This window comes from Theropithecus gelada, chromosome 3 (genome assembly GCF_003255815.1).
Source record: "Theropithecus gelada isolate Dixy chromosome 3, Tgel_1.0, whole genome shotgun sequence".
Taxonomy (NCBI): domain Eukaryota; kingdom Metazoa; phylum Chordata; class Mammalia; order Primates; family Cercopithecidae; genus Theropithecus; species Theropithecus gelada.
This window is the reverse complement of record NC_037670.1, coordinates 14,796,512-14,820,913: the sequence shown is the minus strand read 5'-3', so window position 1 is coordinate 14,820,913 and position 24,402 is coordinate 14,796,512. Positions and strand designations below refer to the sequence as shown.

Genomic DNA, 24,402 nt, shown 5'->3' with positions numbered 1-24,402 from the left:
TGCAATCTGAGCTCACTGCAGCCTCAACCTCCTGGGTTCAAAGCGATCCTCCAGCCTCAGCCTCCTGACTCGTCGAGACTATAGGTGCACACCACCAGGTCTGGCTATTTTCTTTATTTTTTTATAGAGATGGGGTTTTTGTCGTGTTGCCCAGGCTGGTCTCGAACTCCTGAGCTCAAGGGATCCTCCTGACTTGGCCTCCCAAAGTTCTGGGATTACAGGTGTGTGCCTGGCCCCATTTTGTTTCTTAATTTTTATTTCTTTAGAGACAGTGTCTCCTTCTGTCACCCAGGCTTGTGTGCAGTGGTGTGATTATAGCACACTGCAACCTTAAACTCCTGGGCTCAAGTAGTCCTCCCACTTCAGCCTCCTGAGTAGCTAGGACTACAGGCATGTGCCACCATGTCTGACTAATTTTTGAAATTTTTTGTAGAGCTGGGGGAGTTTCACCATTTTGCCCAGGTTGGTCTCGAACTCCTGGCCTAAAGTGATCCTCCCACCTTGGCCTCCCAAGGTGCTGGGATTCCAGGCATGAGCCACTGTGCCTGGCTCCATTTAAAATAATCCTGTCTTGACCTCCCAGCTGGGCCCCATTTCTGGACCCTCCCTTGGAGTAGAGTTTCTCAACCACCTCTCTACACTTGCTGAACCTATTCTTTCCCTCGTGTGTTTGCTCCCCTGAAATTACCCGCAATTTGTCTCTGCCAAAATTACCCACAACTAAGTCACCACGGAGCTCTGGGTTAGTAGACCCAATGGGTGTGTATTAGCCAGGGTTCTCTAGAGGGACAGAACTAATAGGGTATATAAGTTAATTCTCCTTAACTCAAATGATCACAAGGTCTCACAGTAGGGCATCTGCAAGCTGAGGAGCAAGGAAGTCAGTTAGAGTCCCAAAGCTGAAGAACTTGGAGTCTTTTCTTTTTTTTTTGACATGGAGTTTTGCTCTTTTGCCCAGGCTGGAGCGCAATGGTGCCATCTGGGCTTACTGCAACCTCTGCCCTCCAGGTTCATCCGATTCTCTTGCCTCAGTCTCCGAAGTAGCTGGGATTATAGGCGTCTGCCACCATGCCCGGCTAATTTTTGTATCTTTAGTAGAGATAGGATTTCGCTGTGTTGGCCAGGCTGGTCGTAAACTCCTGACCTCAGATGATCCACCCACCTCGACCTCCCAAAGTGCTGGGATTAGAGGCGTGAACCACCACGCCTGACCCTCACTTCTTTTCTTTCTCGGCTTCTGTGACCAGGCTTTCTTCTGCCTTTATGATTTTGTGCCTGGGTCTTAATTTATAAAGGTGACTGAGGGTGATGACACAGAGGAGTCAATGATACTGAAGGAAAAGTTTAATGTTGGTCAGGCATGGTGGCACATAGCTGTCATCCCAGTACTTTGGAAGGCTGAGACAGGAGGATTGCTTGGGGCCAGGAGTTCGAGGCCAGCCTGGACCATATAGGGAGACCTCATCTCTACAAAAAATTAAAAAATTAGCCAGGTGGGTTGGTGCACACCTGTAGCCTCAGGTATTGGGAGGCTGAGGTGGGAGGATCGCTGGAACCCAGGACGTCGAGGCTGCAGTGAGCTGTGATGATGCCCCTGCACTTCAGCTCTGGGTGAAAGAGTGAGACCCTGTCTCTAAAAAATACACAAGAAAAAGCTTCATGTTATTCCCAGTTCCCCTGGAAGTGACAGGCATGACACCCAGGCAGGCCTGCGTGGGAGAAACGCCCACGTGGGTCAGGAGGTAAAGGATTGTGGGGATAGCCCAGGAAGTGACCTTCGTTGCGTTTCCTGTGGGGAAGGCAGTGCAGGACGGCAGAAACAGTTAGGACCAGCTAGCTTGAATAAAGCCGGCGGGTTCTGGGTTATAGGAATGGTCCGTGGTTGTCTGGTACCTGGCTCTGGGTGATTTAGGATAGGGAAAGTACTGTCTTGCTGCATGACAATCAAAGGAGGTGGCTGGTAGTATGGACTTGGAATTAGTTGGAGGGTTTGTGCGTCGGAAAAATCAACACTTTCTTCTCTTACCCGGTCAACACTCAACACAGGTAGTGTCAGATCCCATAGGCTAAAAGCTCAGTCTCACAAGACTGCCCCCTGCCCCTGCGCTTCAGGTGCCAATCCCAAGCTCCAGGCTATTTTACTTGTACTTCTGACTGACCAGCTGTAAATCGGGGTTCCCACAACCCCCTCCTCATATTCTATCAATTTGCTAGGGTGGCTCACAGAACTCAGGGAAGCTCTTTCCTTCCATTGGCCTGTTTATGATAAAGGATGTTGCCAAGGATACAACGAGATGAAGAGATGCGTGGGGTGAGGTTTGGAAGGGCCCCAGGTGCAGGAGCTTCTGTCCGCATGGAGTTGGGGTGCGTAACCCTCAAGCTACAGGGATGTGACAGTGAATTGGAAGCTCTCTGAACCTTGTAGTTCAGGGATTTTTATGGGGACTTCATCCCACAGGCATGATGAATTATCTGCCCCATCTCCAGCCCCTCTCCCCTTCCAAGAGTTGCCTCATTAGAACAAAATACATTCCTATCACCCAGGACTTTTTAAGGGCTTTAGGGGCTATGTGTCAGAAACTAGGGTCAAAGACTAAATATTAGAACCAAAAATGCTCCTAGCACTCTGCTAGCTCAGGAAATTACAAGGGTTGTAGGAGCTCTGTGCTAGGAACTGTGGTAAGAAATCAAACACAGGGCCGGGCATGGTGGCTCGTGCCTGTAATCCCAACACTTTTGGGAGGCTGAGGCGGATGGATCACCTGAGGTCGGGAGTTCAACACCAGCCTGGCCAACATGGAGAAACCCCATCTCTACTAAAAATACAAAATTAGCCAGATGTGGTGGCACATGCCTGTAGTTCCAGCTACTTAGGAGGCTGAGGCAGGAGAGTCACTTGAACCTGGGAGGTGGAGTTTGAGATGAGCAGAGATCATGCCACTGCCCTCCAGCCTGGGCAACAAGAGCAAAATGCTGTCTCAAAATCAACCAATCAATCAACCAATCAATCAAACATACTGTCTGGGCACAGTGACTCATGCCTGTAATCCCAGTGCTGTGGGAAGCTGAGGTGGGAGGATCAGTTGAGATCAGGAGTTTGAGATCAGCCTGGGCAACATAGCAAGACCCTGTCAAAAAAAAAAAAAAAAAAGGAAAAAAAAAAAAAGGAAAGAAACCAAGCATATATTTCTTATTATATCATACTATCACAGTTTGTAATATATTTTTATGTGCCAGCAAAAGCTAGATTGCAGGGGAGATGCAAACAGCATTGGCTGTTAGACCCTAAGATGAATGGAGGCCAAATAGACAAATACAGAGTCTTTTTTTTTTTTTTTTTAGAAGGAGTCTCACTCTGTCACCCAGGCTGGAGCGCAGTGGTGCAATCTCGGCTCACTGCAACCTCCGCCTCCTGGGTTCAAACGATTCTCCTGCCTCAGCTTCCTGAGTAGCTGGGATTACAGGCACCTGCCATCATGCCAGGCTAATTTTTGTATTGTTGTAGAGATAGGGTTTCAGTATGTTGGCCAGGCTGGTCTTGAACTCCTGAGCTTAAGCTATCCACCTGCTTTGGCCTCCCAAAGTAGTGGGATTACAGGTGTGAGCCACCACTCCTGGCCATGCCCAGCTTTTAAAAAAATTTTAGTAGAGACAGGGATTCGCTGTGTTGCCCAGACTGGAGTGCAGTGGTGCAGCTAGAGCTCACTGCAGCCTTGAACTCCTGAGCTCAAGCCATCTTCCCACCTTGGCCTGTGAAGTGCTGGGGTTATAGGCGTGAGCCATTGTGCGTGGCCTGACCTCTCTTCTGCATCCCTCCCTAAGTCTTTAAATGTTGGCTTGTCCTACATCTGGGTCCTCTAGAGGTCTCCAGCCCCTAGGCCATGGACCAGTACCAGTTCATAGCCTGTTAGGAACCAGGCTGCACAGCAGGAGGAGAACAGTGGGTGAGCAAGCATTACCGCCTGAGTTCTGCCTCCTGTCAGATCAGCGGCAGCATGACATTCTCATAGAGCATGAACCTTACTGTGAACTGCACATTGGAAGGGATCCAGGTCATGTGCTTCTTATGAAAATCTAATGCCTGATGATCTGAAGTGGAACAGCTTCAACCTGAAACCATCCCCACCCTTGCCAAAATGGTCCATGGAAAAATTGTCTTCCACACAACCAGTCCCTGGTGCCAAGAAGGTTGGGAATCACTGCTCTAGCTACTCTTCTTGGGGAAGGTCTCCTGGCACCCTGGATTTAAATATGATCCTACGCTGAGACTCCAGGACACTTGGTATCCTCTGTAGGACCCCAGCTCTCCATGTGATCACACTGCCCCTGCCCCAGCCCAGCCACCCACAGGGACAGGCCACAGGGCTGAGGGCAGGAAACTCCTGGAAGGCAGGGGCCTCGGTCCCGGTCCTGGGTCAGCCAGTCACATGCTGTGGTCTTGGCAGGTCCTTTTCCTTGTGAGGCCTCAGTTTTCCCATTTCTCCTTGTTTCATTTTTGAGTGCCAGGCTGCTATGCCAGTTAATAACTCATTTAAGGGCCGGGCATGGTGGCTGAGGCCTGTAACCCCAGCACTTTGTGAGGCTGAGGTGGGAGGATCGCTCGAGCCCAGGAGTTTGAGATGAGCGTAGGCAACACAGCAAGATACCATCTCTACAAAAAAATAAAAAATAAAAAAACTAGCCAGGCGTGGTGGCATGCACCTGTAATCCCAACTATTCAGGAGGCCGAGGCAGGAGGATCACTTGAGCCCAGGAGTTCAAGGCTGCTGTGAGCCATGATTGTGCCACTGCACTCCAGCCTGGGTGACAGAGCAAGACCCCATCTCTAAAATAATAATAACAATATTAATAAAAGTTCTCAAAACTGTAGGCAGCTTTGTTTAAATGCAACAGTTAGAATCCCAGGGGAGTTTGTGTAGAGAAGTGTCGAATGGGATGAGTTATGACACTAAACTGACCAGGTTTGAATCCTGGCTGTGGAACTTCTTAGTTGGGGCATTTTGAACCTGGTAATTAGGATCTCTGTGCCTCAGTCCTGTCATCTACAAGAAGGGCAGGATTATGGCACCTCCCTTATGGAGTTGTCATAATAACCTGATGGGTTAATACATGTCGGGCTTGGAGCAGTGCCTGGCACTTGGCAAGCACTCAATAAGTGCTAGTCATTAGCATTATCATTAGACAACTGAGTGTGCATTGTGTTTTTCACCAGGCTCCCACCTCGGCTAGGCTGTCAGGTGCAGATTTCACTGCTGCCTGCCCATATACCCTGGGACTTACCTTCTCAGTGCACACCGGCCTGATATCCAGCTGCCAGCAGTCGCATCACCTTGCCCTAGGGCTTTCTCTGAAGCTGTTCTACATCTAGGGCACTATCGCCTCCTGGAAGTCGTCCTCAGTGACTTCCAGGAATTAGTGGATAAATGTATGAGCCTGCCCTCTTGGATGGGTAACTCTGAAGCATTCATGCCACATTCCAGGGAGTTCTGCAGTAGGCCAACCTTCATTGCCTAGAGGGGTAACTGACTTAACAACACACTCTTTATTGGCTGCCTTCCCTCCTGTATGACTTGGCTGGGGCTGCCATAGATTGGGTGGTTAAGCAGCAGCAATTTATTTTCTCACAGTTCTGCAGGCTGGATGTCCAGATCAAGGTGCCGTCAGGATTGATTCTTGGTGAGGGCTCACTTTCTGGCTTGCAGACGGCCGCCTGCTAGCTGCATCCTTTCATGGCCTTTCCTCTGTGCTTTTGAGGAGAGAGAGAGAGAGAGAGATTCTGGTGTCTCTTCCTCTTATTATAAGGACATCAGAACTATGAGATTAGGGACCTACCCTTATAATCTCATTTAACGTTAATGACCTTCTTAAAAGCCCTGTCTCCAAATACAGTCTTATGGGCAGTTATGGCTTCAACATAAAAATTTCAACAGGGAAACAATTTGGTCCAAAATACCTCCCTTGTTTCAGTGATTCCCCTGAAAGTGCTTCCTGGGATCACCTCCCAGGAAACCTTTAGGACCCTGAATGCTTGTCTTGGGTCTGCTCTAAGACAATGCTTCTCAGACTGTCCTTTCTAGACTGCAGGTTAGCTGATAACAGATGGGGGTCCTCCCACAAATGCTCAACAATACAGGTGATAGGACAGTGGGGCGAGCCCCAGCTCCTACCAAGGGCTCACAGCCTGGGGCAATCTCTGTCCTCCCATCTTTCAGCCTCTGCTGCATTCTGACCTCTTCATTAACCCCATCAGGGACTTGCCCCACCAAGGGCAGGGGAAGCCATCCAGGGGCTTTCATTACTGGGGCCTCAAATCTGGGGCCAGATTCAGCCAATGGATAGGGTACAAGAAGGCCTTCTACGTCCCACCCTGGAGGGCAGACGTCCTGGCCATGGCTGGAAGAAAGCCTGCCTGGTGACCCCTCTCAGGCCCTGGCCCACCCCAGTCCTGTCCTTGACGACAAAAGAGGGTGTCCCTGTCTCTCAGGGGTCTAGGATCCTGGACGCTGTGTCTGCTTTGAAGGGAAAGACACCTCTGAAAGCAGTCTGTGGCTTCACATTTATTATTGATGCAGCCTTCAGCAGCCCTCTCTCAGGCATTTCCATTCTATATGTAAATTCCAATCCGATTTCAGAGCAACAGTGGCCCAGCGCAGGCCTGTGTAAGCTGTGGCTTCTTAGACAAGGCTGGACCGAGCGGGAGACGTGTTCCTACCTGACCCCAAAGGACCTTGGTGTTTGGATTTTGGAGACTCAAATTACAATGCATCTGTGCCCTGTTTTGTTTTATTCTATTTGTTTAATTTTTTTGAGATTGGGTGGGGGTCTCACTCTATTGTCCAGGCTGGTCTGGAACTCCTGGGCTTAAGTGATCCTCCTGCCTTGGCCTCCCAAAGTGCTAGGATTATAGGTGTGAGCTAGTGCGCCCATCCTGTGCCCTATTTTATTTTGGACCGACTTTTGGGGAGGACTCTGTTTTGCCATCCAGGGTCACTTGTGGCTCGTGAGTGGGAAGGGAGGCTGATTGCAATAGGTGCCTGCAAACCCCTCCCCTCCCCCGATGGTTTGCCTGGATACAGGTCACCCCCTTGAGTTCTGGTGTTGAGGGGAAAATGTCACCCTGTGGTTTGTGAACAGTGAAGGATGGGATGGAAGAGGAGAGGGCTGAAGATACATGTCCATCTGCTTGCCATGGACCATATGTGACTTTTAAAATTAAAATAAAATAAAATATTTATTTATTTATTTTCTGAGGTGGAGTATTGCTTTGTTGTCCAGGCTGGAGTGCAATGGCTCGATCTCGGCTCGCTGCAACCTCTGCCTCCCGGGTTCAAGTGATTCTTGTGCCTTAGCCTCCCAAGTAGCTGGGATTATAGGCGCCTGCCACCACGCCTGGCTATTTTTTTTTTTTTTTTTAATTTTTAGTAGAGACAGGGTTTTGCCATGTTGGCCAGGTTTGTCTCAAACTCCTAACCTCAGGTGATCCACCCGCCTTGGCCTCCCAAAGTGCTGGGATTACAGGCGTCAGCCACTGCGCCTGGCCAAAATTAGGTAAAATTTAAGATGCAGTTCCTCAGTCATATTAGCCCTATTTCCAGTGCTCAGTAGCCACAGCTGGCTGCTGTATTGGACAGCGCAAATATAGAACATTTCTGTGCTCACAGAAAGTTCAAAATTAGCCGAGCACGGTGGTGCTTGCCTGTAGTCCCAGCTACTCGGGAGGCTGGGGTGGGAGGATCGCTTGAGCCCAGGAGGTCAAGGCTGCAGTGAGCTGTGATCGCACCACTGCACTCCAGCCTGGGTGACAGAGCAAGGCCCTGTCTCTAGACAAGAAAAGAAAGAAAGAAAAAAGCAGGCTCCATTGGCCATGTTGGGCTAGTGCCTGCAGCCTTGCTTGGTTCATATGGATGAGCACCCGAAAGGTGGTTCTCAGCCTTCATGGAAAGGAGGGGCTCCCTGGATCCTTGTTAAAAATGTAGCCACGTGGAGTGGGCGGCTTGTGACCTGGGCTCCGAGTGCCTGTAGCCTTCTCATCTCAATTCTGTCCTGCCTTCTGCTTTGCTCCTGGCCTCAAAGGCTGGTCCTTCCTGGCTCCCTAATGCTAGGCTGGCCCAAGGGTGGATCTGTCAGCCACCCTCAAACCCTAACTAGGGGAAGGGAATGGGAGCAGAAGTAGGGTTCTGTGCTGCTGCCCTTCTGCAGAGCCTGTGTGGTTCACGGGCCATACAGCCCTGGCACTGTGCCCAGAGCAGAGCACATGTGTCCTGGGAGAAAGGCCAGAGGGTTTACAGGGAATCAGTATGTTAGACTGTTAGGGGCTAAACTATGTCCCTTCAAAGCCCATCTGCTGAAGTCCCGACCGCCACAACCTCAGAGCGTGACTGCATTTGGAGATCCGGTCTAAAAAAGAAATGTAGCTACTTGGAGACCACCCCTAGAGTTTCTCATTCCCTGGGTCTGCACTGGGCCCAGGAATATCGATTCGAAAAACTTCCAAGGTGATTTAAAAAAACTTTTTGAGTTCACTTGAAACGTACAGAAAAGCTGTAAAATGGTACAGAGAGTTCCCATATCCCCCCTCACCCAGCTTCGCCTCTAGCTAACATCAGACATAACCACTGTGTAATGATCAGACCCAGGAAATTAACACGCCACAATGCCGTTCACTAAATGGCAGATCGTATTTGCAATGCACGATTTTCTGTGCTAATGTTCATTTTCTGTTCCAGGACCCCGTCAAGACCACATGCGTTTAGTGGTTATTTCTCTTGATGCCCTTCTAATCTGAGGTCCTCAGGAGAGTCTGATACAGTGTCTCAGGGATTTCATCCTGGGAGATGCTGAGGAACTGGGACCCAGGAGGGACAAAGGCCGATGAGAAGAGACAGAGGGAAGATGCAGGGAAGTGGTGTTTCAGAGAACAGGCTGCTGTGGTGTGTGTGTGTGTGTGTGTCGGTGTGCATGCACATCTCTGTGTACATGTGCGTGTGTTGGTATGGGGGTGCACACATATATCCGTGTGTGCATGCATAGGTACAGGTATGTGTGCATGAGCGTGTGTATGCACATGTGTATCTGTGTGTGCATGCGTAGGTATATGTATGTGTGCAGGAGCGTGTGGGCACATGTGTATCTGTGTGTGCATGCGTAGGTACAGGTATGTGTGCATGAGCATATGTGTGCACATGTGTATCTGTGTGTGCATGCGTAGGTAGAGGTATGTGTGCATGAGCGTGTGTGTGCACATGTGTGTCTGCATGCATGTACCTTCCTGTGTCTGTGTGTGTGCAAGTATGTATGCGTGTGTAAAATTGGGAGGGTGATGGCTGTAGGGTGGGAGCAGGAGAAACTCCTAGAGAAAAATCCAGTGTCTCTCCACTACTATATATATAGAGAGAGAGAGAGGGAGAAAGAGAGAGAGAGAGAGGGAAAGAGAGAGTCACTCTGTTGCCCAGGCTGGAGTGCAGTGGTATGACTGTGCCTCACTGCAGCCTCCACCTTCCAGGTTCAAACAATTCTCATGCCTCAGGCTCCCAGGTACCTGGAATTACAAGCGTGTGCCACCATGCCTGGCTAATTTTTCTTTTTCTTTTTTAGCATTTTAAATAGAGACCCAGTCTCTACAAAAAATAAGAAAATTAGTCAGCCGTGGGGGTGGGGGGATGGGGCGGGGAGGGCATGCCTGTGATCCTAGCTACTCAGGAGATTGAGGTGGGAGGATAGCTTGAGCCCAGGAGTTGGAGGCTGCATTAAGCTATGATTGCACCACTGCACTCCAGCCTGGGCAGCAAAGCAAGACGCTGTCTCTAAACAAACAAGAAAGAAGCAAAGGGTCGGATGTGATGGCACACACCTGTAATCCCAGCAGTTTGGGAGGCCAAGGTGGGTGGATCACCTGAGGTCAGGAGTTTGAGACCAGCCTGACTAACACACATGCCCACCACCCAGCTTGAAATGAGAACACAGCCAGTTCATTTGATGTCCTGTGTGTCCCTCCCTCCCCCACCACAGTCCCCTGTCTTCTCACAAAGTTGTTTTGGTTTTGTTTTGTTTGTTTGTTTTTGTAGAGGCAGGGTCTCACTATGTTGCCCAGGCTGGTCTTGAACTTCTGGCCTCAAACGATCCTCCCACCTCAATGTCCCAAAGTGCTGGGATTACAGGTGTGATTTCCCCAGTGCAGCCTCCCGGCCCACCGCCCTGCACTATCCTCAGCCTCAGTGGATGGCTGTCCCTGACAGTCGCAAGAGGGAAAAAAATAGGACTATCAGTGTCTTTAATAATAGAAGAGATAAATCACCGTAATAAGACTGGAGACCATCCAGGTTGCAGATCAGCTTTGCAAATCACAAGAAGGAGCAGCAGCAGAACCTGGGGGGTCCCCTCCTGGGGAGCAGGATGTTGAAGCCTCCATTGCAGCTCACCCAGTCAGCCACTATCAGCATGTCGTTCTTGAGATTCATGTATGCAATATTTGCTCCTCTGCCCCAGTAAACAAATCTGAACCTGTTTTTGAGGGTAAGCCATAGAGGGACATAAGGACAGAAGCGACATTTATTTGCCTCACAAACAAACGTGCCTCCTGTTTTGCAATGAGGCCATTTAGATATCTCTGGGCATGCATTTCATCATTGTCTGATTGCAAAAGTAATCCGTGTTTATTACAAAAGCTTTGGAAAATACAGAAAAGAACGAGGAGAAAATTAAAAGCCCCTGTAATTTGGAGTTGACTACTGTCAGCACTTCCATGCACATAAACAAATTTTTAAACATGTGAATGAAAAAACATTTATCATATATATTATGCATGTATCTATATATTATGTATATGTGTAATATATGTATTTAGGGATACATATATTTGAGGAAAATGTTAAAGAGAAGCAGAGTTCAAGTGCAGTGGCTCACACCTGTAATCCAGCATTTTGGGAGGCCAAGGTAGGAGGATAGCTTGAGCTCAGGAGTTCGAGACCAGCCTGGGCCACATAGCGAGAAACCATCTGTATATGCAAAACAAAAAACAAACAAACAAACAAAACGAACAAACAAAAAACTAGCTGGGCATGGTGGCACATGTCTGTGGTCCCAGCTACTCGGGAGGCTAAGATGAGAAGATTGCTTAAGCCAGGAAGTTGGAGGTTGCAGTGAGCTATAGTGATGCCCCTAGACTCCAGCCTAAGTGACAGAGTGAGACCCTATCTTTCCAAAAAAAAAAAAAAAAAAAAAAAAGAGAAAAAGAAAAAGAAAAGCAGAGGAATTATTTAACACAAAAGAAGGATTGTGATTAATTTTGGGCAACATAGCGAGACTCCATCTTTACAAAAAAAATTTAAAATTAGCTGGGCGTGGTGGCATGTACCTGTGGTCCCAGCCACCCGGGAGGCTGAGGTAGGAGGATTGCTTGAGCTCAGAGTTCGAGGGTGCAGTGAACTGTGATTGCACCACTGCACTCCAGTCTGGGTGATAGCAAAAGACCCTGTTTCTGAAAAAAAAAAAAAAAAAAGCAATAGCTGAGCCTGGGACCTTCCAATGTGAACACATCGGGGAGAGGAGGAACCAGCAGACTAAGAAGTGGCCTCCAGGGCGCTAGGAGGAGAACCAGGGGTAGAAGGTGCGAGCGGAAGTACCCAGAAGAGGGGTGCTGATGATGGGTTAGATACAGTGAAGATGGAGAATCAATGCTGGACTCAGCAGTTTGGGGACCCTGGCCACTGGAATGATGCCAGCTGTGGTGGATGGAGTAGCTTGACTAGTGGTCCCCCAAAAGATATATCCAGGGCCTAACCCATAGTACGTATGAATGTGACCTCATTTGGAAATAGGCTGTCTGCAGATGCAATTAAGTAAGGTCAGAATCTCAAGCTGGGTGCAGTGGCTCATGCCTGTAATGCCAGCACTTTGGGAGGCCGAGGCAGGTGGATCACCTGAGGTCAGGAGTTCGAGACCAGCCTGGCCAACATGGAGAAACCCCATCTCTACTAAAAATACAAAAATTAGCCGGTGTGATGGTGGGCTCCTGGAATCCCAGCTACTTGGGAGGTTGAGGCAGGAGAATGGCTTGAACCTGGGAGGCAGAGATTGCAGTAAGCTGAGATTGTGCCACTGCACTCCAGCCTGAGCAACAGAACGAGATTCCGGCTCAAAAAAAAAAAAAAAGGCAGAAAAGACCACACACACAAACACACATACACACACATGCACACACACATACATACACACAAACACACATACAAACACACGCACACACACACACGCATGCACGCGCACACACGCACACACACGTGCACACACACATGCACGCACACATGGACGTGCACAAACGCACACGCCTGCACGCACACACACGTGCACACGTGTGCACACATTTGCACACACGCACACTCACACACGTGAGCGCACACACGCGCACATGCACGCACACGTGCACACACACGTACACGCGCACACACACACACACACGCACACACACACACATGCATGGGGTCTTTGAAGACAGAGATTGGAAGGATACCACTGCAAGCTGGAGGTTGCTGGTGACCAGCAGAAGATGGAGAGGGGCATGGGTAGGATAGATCCTCCCTCCAAGTCTGCAGAAGGAGGCAACCCTCCTGTCATTGTGGTTTTGGCCTTCTGTCCCCTGGACTATAAGAGAACGTATTCCTGTTGTCTTAAGTCTCCCGCTTTATGATAATTTGTTCGCAGTAGCCACAGGAAACTAACACAGCACAGCAGTGAGGGTTTAAGCCTGAGTCTTTTTTTTTTGTTTCTTTTTTAGAGACAAGTCTCGCTCTGTCACCCAGGCTGGAGTGCAGTGGCATGATCATGGCTCACTGCAGCCCCAATCTCCTGGGTTCAAGCAATCCTCTCACCCCAGTCTCCAGAGGTAGCTGGGACTACAGGAACACACTACCATGCCTGGGTAATTAAAAAATTTTCTTTATAGAGACAGAGTCTCACTATGTTGCCCAGGCTGGTCTTGAACTCCAGCAATCCTCAAGTAATCCTCCTGCCTTGGCCTCCCAAAGAGCTGGGATTGCAGATGTGAGCCACCGCGCCTGGCCAAGCCTGACTCTTTAAGAGGAGGGAGGGGCCAGGTGCGGTGGCTCATGCCTGTAATCCCAGCACTTTGGGAGGCTGGAGACGGGCGGATCACCTGAGGTCAGGAGTTTGAGACCAGGCTCAACATGGTGAAACCCCATTTCTACTAAAAATACAAAAAATTACCCGGGTGTGGTGATGGGCGCCTGTAATCCCAGCTACTTGGGAAGCTAAGGCAGGATAATTGCTTGAACCCGGGAGGCAGAGGTTGCAGTGAGCCGAGATTGCACCACTGCACTCCAGCCTGGGAGACAACAGCAAAACTCTGTCTCAAAAAAAAAAAAAAAAAAAAGAAAAGAAAAGAAAAAAGAAAAAAAGAGGGAGAAAGAGAGGAATTGGGGCAAAGAAATGGAATGATGGTGGGGGAGGGAGGTGAAGTCAGGCAGGAAGCTGTGGGTGGAGAAGCTGGTGCGTGCATAGCTGAGCCAGTGGAGGTCTAGAGGCATCCCTCATGCCAGCTTCCACTTCCCCAAAATATAGCATGATCATTTCCCATGATTTTCATATTTTATATCATTTTGGAATTTTTAATATAAGCCAATAGATTATTGAAGACTACTCCATTATTCATTGGGTGGAACATTCTTGCATTTTGATTGCAAGCATCATTTTCCACCACTCCCTTGAAATGTCTTGGGCTTCATGACACCACCTTGTACACCCTCCGCTCTAGAAGCTGACGGTGGGGAGCTCTTGGCTTGGCGGGCTCTGTGACCGGCATGGACAGGTGCCCGGTGCCCTGGGCCTGGACTAGCCATCGATTCCTGGGCGAAGGGGCTTATAGCTGTCGGGATTTCAAACAGCTCTATCTTGCAATGGCCTCATGTAGTCATTTAAAATTCCAGAATTTAATCATCACGCCTGGCATAAAAATAAAGGAGGGTGGGTGGCGAGGACAGGAAAATTTTAATGCAAACACACAAGACCACAAGTTGCAGCAGCTTGAGGTGGGAAGTGTGTTTTTGCCCCTGGCTGCAGAGTGGATTCTGGTGTTTAAGCTGATGGCTTTGTGTAGCCGGGCACCTGCACACCTGCCAATCCATCCCCCTGCTCCATCTGTCTGGGTGTAGCTGGAGAAACAGGATGGTCCCCCCACGGATGGAAAGCCAGTCTGCTCTGGGCTGAATGTCTGTGTCCCCTCCAAATTTATGTGTTAAAGCCCTAAGTCCCAATGGGGTGGTACTAGGAGGCGGAGGTAATTAGGTCATGAGGGTAGAGCCCTCATGAATGGGAGTAGCGCCCTTATGAGAAGAGGCACCAGAGAGCTGGCTCTCTTTCTTACATTGTAACGATACAATGATATCGCTTCTCTTCTTGGCCTTTTGGCAAGATCGAGTGTAAGGATACAATGAGAAGTCATCATCTACAAGCCAGGAAGAGGGAACTCGCTAGAACTTCCAGCTTCCAGAACTGTAAGAAATTAACGTCTTGGGTCGAAGCCACCCAGTCTGCAGTATTTTCTTTTGGCAGCTGGAGCTGAGCAAGTCACGGCCCTTCTGAGCGATGGAGCAAAGCCTGTGACGGTGCCTGTAACGGTGGCTGCAAGAAACCCCCGCCAGGGTGACATTTGTCCTGCTTCTCTCTGGCCCATCTAAGGGATTTCTCCAAGGCGGTTTGGACTACACACACATTTTGCTTGGAGCATCGACTTATCACCCCAGCCTGAGAGAGCCGTGGCGTCCTTGGGTGGGTTAATTCACTCGTTCCCTCGTTCATTAAGGGTATCCCTGAAGCCCTGTTCAGCGTCAAAGAAAACAATCGATTCTCCAGTTATTTGTCCACCCAAGGCCAGGTTATCCGGGTAATGGACTGGAGGGATGTGAGTCCCTGTGGATTAGAGGTCCTTGTGCAGGGTGACAAATTCAGATGAGTTCAGCCCCTGGCTAAAATAAGCCTTCCTCGTGGCTCCTTGTGAATACAGCGGACCATTCATCAGTTCTGCACACCCCGTGAACCACTTCCAGAGGGGGCTGCTGGGTCTTTAGAATAATGTTTCCTCGGCCCAGGGAAAAAGCTGGGTGCCCCAGGACCCCATTTTAATCAGTGTTGCCAGCGTCTATTCCTCCAAGCCAGAGAGAATCCAACCCTTTAACCTCACCACCATGCCCTGTGTTTTTGTGTTTGCCGCAGGGCTGCCCGATCAATGGATAAATTCATTAGGTGGTATGTTTTAACCTGCACGGCTTCGCTCTTCCAGTCCCTTCCCGGCTTACAACAGGGAGGCATTCCTAATGAGCCAATCGTCTGCCTTCGGAAGGCAGGGGAGCCAGCCGGGTTCTGCATTACCGGTGCGGGGTTTTCATTTTTATTTATAATGCATGTCTGAGACAAGCCAAGTGTTGAATCGTCCAGGGTATTACGGAGCAAACATCCCCGCACATTTCAAAAATCCTCTATCTGTCTGAACGAGGGGTTGCCAAGGGGAAATTTACCTAACCAGCTGCTTTTTTTTTTATGATGAAGAGAGGGAGAGTGTCCAGGCTTATTGTTGGATTGGAACGTTGTCATGCAGCTACCAAAGCAGAGTTTGTAAAGCGGACGTGACATGTTCCCAGCCAGGGCCCAGTAGAGCAGCTCTGTCACTTCCCACCACCCCACAAATTGTACCGTGATTTGCTTTAGTGGTAAAGTCATGTGCTATTTCTTTTTTTTTAATTTTTAATTTTATTTTTCCATAAGTTATGGGGGTACACATGGTATTTGGTTACATGAGTAAGTTCTTTAGTGGAGATTTGTGAGATTTTGGTGCACCCATCACCCAAGCAGTACACACTGCATCATATTTATAGTCTTTTATTCCTTAACCCCTCCTACTCTTCCCCACAGGTCCCCAAAGTCCGTTGTGTCATTCTTACGCCTTTGCATCCTCACGCTTAGCTCCCACATATCAGTGAAAACATACGATGTTTCGTTTTCCATTCCTGAGTTACTTCACTTGGAATAATAGTCTCCGAGCTCATCCAGGTCACTGCAAATGCTGTTAATTCATTCCTTTGTATGGCTGAATAGTATTCCATCAAATATAGCACAATTTCTTTATCCATTTGTGGACTGATGGGCATTCGGGTTGGTTCCACGATTTCGCAATTGTGAATTGTGCTGCTACAAACATACGTGTGCAAGAATCTTTTCGAATAATGACTTCTTTTCTTCTGGGTAGATATCCAGTAGTGGGATTGCTGGATCAAACGGCAGTTCTGCTTTTAGTTCTGTAAGGAGTCTCCACACTGTTTTCCATAGTGGCTGTACTAGTTTACATTCCTGCCAGCAGTGTAGAAGTGTTCCCTGATCAACGCATCCACACCAACATCTACTGTTTTTTCACTTTTTGATTGTGGCCATTCTTGCAGGAGTAAGGTGGTATTGCATTGAGGTTTTGATTTGCATTTCCCTGATCATTACTGACATTAGTGCTATTGAGCTTCATGGCTATTTCTTTTTTATATTTTGAGCCTTTCTTCCTTCCTTCCTTCCTTCCTTTCTTTCTTTCTTTCTTTCTTTCTTTCTTTCTTTCTTTCTTTCTTTCTTTCTTTCTTTCTCTTTCTTTCTTTCTTAAGAGATGGCATATTGCTCTGTCACCCAGGCTAGAGTGCAGTGGTGCAATCATAGCTCACTATAGTCTTGAACTCCTGGGCTCAAGTGATCCTCCTGCCCCAGCCTCTCAAGTAACTGGGACTATAGGCACATGCCACTGTGCCCGCCTAATTTTTATTTTATTTTATTTTATTTTGTAGACACAGGGTCTCGCTATGTTGCCTAGGCTGGTCTTGAATTCCTGGCCTCAAGTGATCCTCCCAGCTTGGCATCCCAAAATGCTAGGATTACAGGCATGAGCCACCGTAGCTGGCCCATGGCTCTTTTTTCTTTTCTTTTCTTTTTTCTTTGCTTTTCTTTTCTTTCTTCCTCCCTTCCCTTCCTTTCACTTCCCTCCTTCCTTTCTTTCTTTCTCTCTGTCTTTCTTTCTCTTTCTCTCTCTTTCTTTCTTTTTTTCCAGAGTCTTGCTCTGTCACCCAGGCTGGAGTGCAGTGGTGCAATCTCGGCTCACTGCAACCTCTGCCTCCCAAGTTCAAGAGATTCTCCTGCCTCAGTTTCCCAAGTAGCTGGGACTACAGGCACGTGCCTCCACACCCAGCTAATTTTGTATCTTTAGTAGAGATGGGATTTCACTATATGTTGGCCAGGCTGATCTCGAACTCCTGACCTCAAGTGAGCCACCTGCCTCGGCCTTCCAAAGAGCTGGGATTACAGGTGTGAGCCAGCGCACCCGGCTGCCCATGACTGTTTCTGTATTCCAGTTCAAAATTAAAGTTAGTTCTAGTGGAGGGGCTGATAAGAGAGAAACGTGTCTCTTCCCACACTTCCTTGTCTTTTGGACCTTGATTTATTAGAGTGGGATTTCTATTCTCCCTAATTTACCCTCACTTAAGGCTTTAAGAAAAGAGGAGAGGGACCAGGATCGCAGCAATCAACCTCCCTCTGTTTCTGATGGGAGTCTGGGTCTCTGGGCTGGGGAGATGTTGACCCACTTGGAGAACATTACAGAGGAAGGCACCATCGTTCATGAACACATAAAAGCCACGTGATTTCCAGTCATTTTCAGCCAAAACATCTGCTTTATTAATAATGAATGAAAGCGCTTTAGGCTGTTAAGAAAACATTACTGTAAAACGTGTAAGTATAATGATCCCATTCTTGATACAGTTTATGAGATCCCCTGTATGGGAAAACAGGCAAACAGGTGCTTTTACACTTGTTTTTTTCTCCTATGTGAGTGTGATAGGTAATAAGAACATAAATCTACATGGTTACTGTCTCTTCCTGACATGAAAATCCTCTTGGATTGCATCCTCCTCTTCTCTGTGAGATGAATCTGGGCTTATTTCGAACGTTACTGTATCCATCTGAAATATCAGCGCAACAGTCTAATTACAAGGGCTTGATGGAGTATATTTCTGTTAGTTCTGCGATTGGCAAGGGCAGAATGATCCAGTAGCCAATTCTCCAGCATCACTCGCCTTGGTGGAGGGAAAGTGTGAGGGGGAAGATCTTACTGGAACTCAGTGTAAAGGCATTTGGTAGTTCTGCAAACATCTGCCATCCATTGCAAATGTAGTAGCAAGCTTTGGAGGAAATGAGGGCGTGCTAATGGGGTAGCGTACATCTTCATTAAGACAGATATTTGTGGGGCCTGAAAAACCACCTTCATCCGTACGCGTAGCTTTGCAGGCAGGCAAGAAGTGCAGGTCGTAAGAGTGGTTGATAGAGCATTTTTTTTCCCCAACAGAAATATCTATTAACAAGCAGATCTGCACATCTAAGGTAGGAATAGTAACTCATACTCATAACTATGGCCCTCCAGCAACATAAAATCCTGGTGAGCCTTTGTGTGTATCAGAGCCAGATTAAATTATGGTCACCAAGGTTTTAGTGCCAAGTGCATTTTGTTCTTTTATAATTCTCTGAGAACAGGAGATCTGTGCAAGGTACACATGAATGCTCCATTAACCTGGATATCTGAGACAGAAGGGCCCTTTCCACCAGCCTTACTGGAGAGCAGAGTTAACTGAAATCTGCTAGTAAAATTGACAAACAGTGACCCAGCAAGCCTAGTTCTCCTTACTGTGGTGATAGTAGCAAACGTAGCAGTCAGGATGGGGCTGGTGTGAGCTGGCCATAGGGAGAGGGGCAGAATTCCCAGCTCACTGGATGTCTCTATGGTATGGGGAAGAGCTTGTGGGCATTGGCCCCTATAGAGTATGGCATGCAGAAATGTATCTGGGCCTCAATGGTCCATGAATATCTCATCCTTGCCAACAAGCCAAAATGTCAACCCAGTGTGGAATTTAGGGGAATTCTGAGGCCCAGTGACATGAGCAGCTGGGCAGTGTTGTTATAGGACCACCAGGTTTGTATGCCCATTGGAAAACAATAGGCCAATACATTGAGACAGCAGGATTTGCAGCAGAGAAAGAGTTTAATGATTGCAGGGCACTGAGCAAGGAGATGGGAGAAGATCCTCAAATCCATCATCCTGAGGAGTTCTGACCTGGGTTTTTTTTGTTGTTGTTTGTTTTTTGTTTTTTTTTTGAGACAGAGTCTCAGTCACCCAGGCTGGAGTGCAGTGGTGTGATCATAGTTCACTGCAGCCTTTACCTCTTGGGTTCAAGCAATCCTCCCACCTCAGCTTTCTGAGTAGCTGGAACTACAGGTGCATGCCAACATGACGAGCTAATTTTTTTTTTTTTGGTAGAGATGGGGGCCTTGCTATGTCTCCCAGGTTGGTCTTGAACTCCTGGACTCAAGCAATCCTCTTGCTTCAGCCTCCCAAAGTGTTGGGATTATAGGTGTGAGCCACCAAGTCTGGCTGAGTTCTGGGCTGCGATTTTTAAGGGGACCATGAAGGGCAAAGGGTTGGAAAATTGGGGTCATTGATTGATTGGGGTAAAGGAGATGAAATCATCAGGATATGGAAACTGCATTCTTTGGTGAGTCAGCTTCTCATGCAGTCCTTCAGACCAGTCGGTGTCAGTATGCAGGACCTGAAAGAACATCTCAAATGGAAAACATAATGTTTTATAATGTTCAAGTTGGTATCTACAGAGCTGGTAAGGCGACCTATAATCTTCTAACAGGGTCTACATGATTCTAGGATAATAGGCACCACCCAGCTATGTGGAAACAGGTCACAAAGCAGGCTGAGACCTCATGATAGATGCTGAATGTGTTATAAGCTTGGTTTATTTTCATTTCTTCCCCTCCCTTCTTCCCTGATTAATTTTATAAAGTTTATAGGGACAGTTTCAGTGTCTAAACAGGGCACTCACTGTCTGGGCCACTTGAGGCTGGGAGGGACAGTGACTTGTCCAAGTGACTCCACTTCAAAGTGGCAGAGGATGATCTTAGAACCCCACCTCCTGCCATCTGGAGTCTGGTTTGTAGCCCACAGCATGCAGAATTCTCTGTCCTGGCTCAGTGGTTCAGCGATATGGTCCTCTGCTCTCTGAAGATGTCGAAGTTCGCGCCTGCCTCACGACCTTTGAACGGGTTCCTTGTTGCCACCTGGAATGTTTGCCTCCTTGGCATTTGCATGGCTGACTCCTTTTGTCATCCCATTCATGGCATGGATAACACCTTAATGTTGACCACCCCGATCATCCAATCTAGAGTGGCCATTGGGTCACTTTCCATCATGCCATCTTGTTTAAATACCCCACATGTGCCCCTCACATGCTAATATTTTCTCTGGTCTTTTTTTCTGTTTCTTTTTTGAGATGGGGTCTTGTTCTGTTGCCCAGGCCGGAGTGCAGTGGTGCGATCTTGGTTCACTGCAAACTCTGCCTCCCAGGTTCAAGCGATTCTCATGCCTCAGCCTCCTGAGTAGCTGGGACTACAGGTGTGTACCTTGTGCCTCAGCCTCCCGAGTAGCTGGGATTACAGGTGTGCACCACCACACTCAACTAACTTCTGTATTTTTAGTAGAGACAAGTTTCACCATGTTGGCCAGGCTGGTCTCGAACTCTTGACCTCAAGAGGTCTGCTTGCCTCGGCCTCCCAAAGTTCTGGTATTGCAGGCGTGAGCCACTGCGCCCGGTCTTCTGGTCTTCATGTGGAGTGTATTGTCTGTCTCCGTGAGGTTGGAGGACAGGCACATCTTGTTCAAAGCTGCATCTCCAATGCATTGTGCATATTGCAGGTGCTCTTAAATGTGGTAGAAGGAATGAAGTAAAGAATTGCTTTTGGGCAACTGTGGTTTGACGAAGAATACATCCAAATCCAGCTCTGGAGGTCCAGAGCACTTGACTGACAACAGGCCATCGATCCTTCACTCCTCTGTGGATGGGATGACATGGAGGAGAGTAACTTTTAGGGACAGGAAAACACCTGGAATGTGGGTGCTGCTTCAGGCCTGGGGAAGGTGGGATGTGCTGAGAGCAACATCTTCTAGTCAAGGTCATCAGCAACAAGGCAAGACTCACTCAATTGAGGCTGAGATGAAACAATTGCTTGAGGTCAGGAGTTCAAGACCAGCTTGGGCAACATAATGAGACCCTGTCTCTACAAATAATTAAAACATTAGTGGGATGTGGTAGCATGCACCTGTAGAACCAGCTATTCCAGAGGCTGAGGTGGGAGGTTTGCTTGCCCAGGGGTTCAAGGCTGCAGTTAGCGGTGATTACACCATTGCATTCCAGCCTGGGCAACCGGGCGAGGCCCTCTCCCTGGACTGCTAAACAAAGGTTTTCACAAATTGAGTCACAAGTGACAAAAGCAAAAAATAAAAAATAAAAAACAGGCCAGCCATGGTGGCTCGTGCCTGTAATCCCGGCACTTGGCGAGGCTGAGATGGAAGGATCATTTGAGGTCAGGAGTTCAAGACCAGCCCGGCCAATATGGGGAAACCCCATCTCTACCAAAAATACAAAAATTAACTGGGCGTTGTGGTGGGCACCTGTAATCCCAGCTACTTAGGAGGCTGAGGCAGGAGAATCACTGGAGCCCGGGAGGTGGAGGTTGGAGTGAGCCAAGATGGCATCACTACACTCCAACCTGGGCAACAGAGTGAGATGCTGTCTCAAAAAATTTTAAAAAATGATAAAATAAAAACTGGACTCAAAACCTACTTAAGATCTCCCCAGGAATCATCTGGAGTGGAATTAGGAGCTACGACAAAGACATCCTCAGAGAGGGTCCCAGCACTTCTCCCATGCAGGCATGGAAGAGCAGAAGGCAGAAAAATCCAAGTTCAGAACTTGGATGGGCCAGATGCTTGTAATCTCAGTGCTTTGGGAGGCAGAGGTAGGAGGATCACTTGAGCCCAGGAGTTCAAGACCAGCCTGGGCAACACAGCAAGACCCTGTCTCAAAAAAAAAAAAAATTATCTGGGCATGATGGTACATACCTGTAGTCCCAGCTATTCAGGAGACTGAAGCAAGAGGAGTTTGAGGCTTCAGTGAGCTATGATTGCACCCCTGCACTCCAGCCTGGGTGACAGGAAGACCTTGTCTCAAAAAAAAAAAAAACAAAAAAAACAAAAAAAAAAACAACCAAACTTGAATGAATGGAATCCAGGCAGAGGTGACTGGACCCCAGGTCTGCCCTCTCTGTGGCTTGTCTGCATAGTGACTGACAGCTCTCCCTGGCTTCTTCTCAGGGACTGTATTAGTCCGTTTTCATGCTGCTGATACCCAAGATTGGGAAGAAAAAGAGGTTTAATTGGACTTATAGTTCCACATGGCTGGGGAGGCCTGATAATCATGGCAGAAGGCAAAAGGCACGTCTTACATGGCAGCAGACAAGAGAGAATGAGAGCCAAGAAAAGGAGTTTCCCTTTATAAAACTGTCATATCTCATGAGATTTATTCACTACCATGAGAACAGTATGGGGGAAACGGCTGCCATGATTCAAATTATCTCCCACTGGGTCACTCCCACAACACGTGGGAATTATGGGAGTACAATTCAAGATGAGATTTGGGTGGGAACACAACCAAACCATATCAGGAATACAGTAAAGGCCATATGCACCAGCTGGCACAGGTGGGTGTTGCATACGGTACAAATGTCAAATGGTTCTTACTGGACAGCCCCACCCATAAGCTGAAAATCAAGACCCAATTCCTCATAGCAGCACCAGCCTGAATTATGGCAAACATTTCTGGCTCCCGGTTGAACTTCGGAGACAGAGGCTCGTGTGTCTTAGACCAGTGAGAGATCACGGTCCTGCTTGAATAATAGCAATGACAGTAATAACTTGTGATGGTAGTACTGACAGTTTGCATTTAGGAAAACTATTCTATGGGCTGGACACTGTGCTAAACATGTTCCACGTACTGCTGTATCCAACTCACACTAAAGCCATTTCACCAATGATAAAACTGGGGCTTAAAGAAACAAAATAATGTGCCTACCCAAGCTCACTTGACTGATAAGGGACAGAGTGAGGATTTGAACCTGGAGTCTGACACCCAAACCTCCCTACGAACCACCATGGCATGTGGTCTTTACTAGGGTTAAATGAGACCCAGGAGGTCTTGTCACGTCCGCAACAGATGGAGGGTGGCCAGAGGGGAGGCATCGCTCCCTGTCTGAGAGTGAAGACGATGACATAATGCATGGAAAAGCTGTCATCTGTGGCTGGTGGTTGGAAAGGTCCCAGCTGGGTCTCCGTCTAGTGCTAATGATTTTGCAGCAACATAGGGCCTCAAAGGAGCTTAGATGCAACACTCTCCAAGTTCAAAAGGGAAAACATAAAATTTCCATCAAAGTAACATTGTCGTGAGAGCCTCCTTTTCCCTGAGGCTGATTGGACAAATTGCTTTCAATACTTTTGAGTTCTTCCTGGCTAAAGATGGAGGTCATTGACAGGAACTTCTTTTGTTTCTTTTTTTTTTTTTTTTAGACAGAGTCTTGCTCTGTTGCCCAGGCTGGAGTGCAATGGCATAATCTTGGCTTACTGCAACCTCTGCCTCCCGGTTCAAGCGATTATCATGCCTCAGTCTCCTGAGTAGCTAGGACTACAGGCACACATGACCACACCTGACTAATTTTTTTTTTTTGTATTTTTAGTGGAGACAGGGTTTCTCCATGTTGCCCCGGCTGGTCCTGAACTCCTGAGCTCAGGCAATCCACCTGCCTCGGCCTCCGAAAGTGCTAGGATTACAAGCATGAGCCATGGAGCCTGGCCTGGAACATTATATATATATATAAAGTTAGTCTGCGCTGGAAACCAATTCAATGTCAAGCATATCACATAGAATATCCTTGTTCCTCATTAAAGCCCTGCAAGGGATACATTTTTCCCATTGTACAGGGGAATATATAAAAAATATGTATTTTTACATATTATAATATATAATATATTTATATATTATATCTAAAATAAAAATATATAAAATATATATATAAAAATATATATATATTTTGGATAGAGATGGAGTCTCACTATGTTGCCCAGGTTGGTCTCAATCTCCTGCCTTAAGAGATCCTCCCACTTCAACTTCTGAAGTAGCTAGGACTATGGCATGTGTCACCATGTCTGTCTAATTTTCTAAAACATTTTTTTTTTTTTTTGGTAGAGGGGTGGTATCACTATGTTGCCCATCCTGGTCTTGAACTCCTGGTCTCAAGCAATCCTCTTGCCTCGGCCTCCCAAAGCCCTGGGATTACAGGCATGAACCACCATGCTAGGCCTGGAACTTTTTTTTTGAGGTTGAAGCCGGTGGCCTTGCAGGTAATAAATAATAGAGGGTAGACCCAGCAGCACAGCCAGGCTCAGCCCTCAGAGAGTCCCAGTGCATCAGGAAGGGGAAT

The 24,402-nt window shown here is 47.8% G+C and overlaps 1 pseudogene; it reads right to left on the bottom strand.

The window, feature by feature from the left end:
• LOC112620658 overlaps positions 1-24,402 on the bottom strand; it is a 50,131-nt pseudogene that overhangs the window by 1,262 nt on the left and 24,467 nt on the right.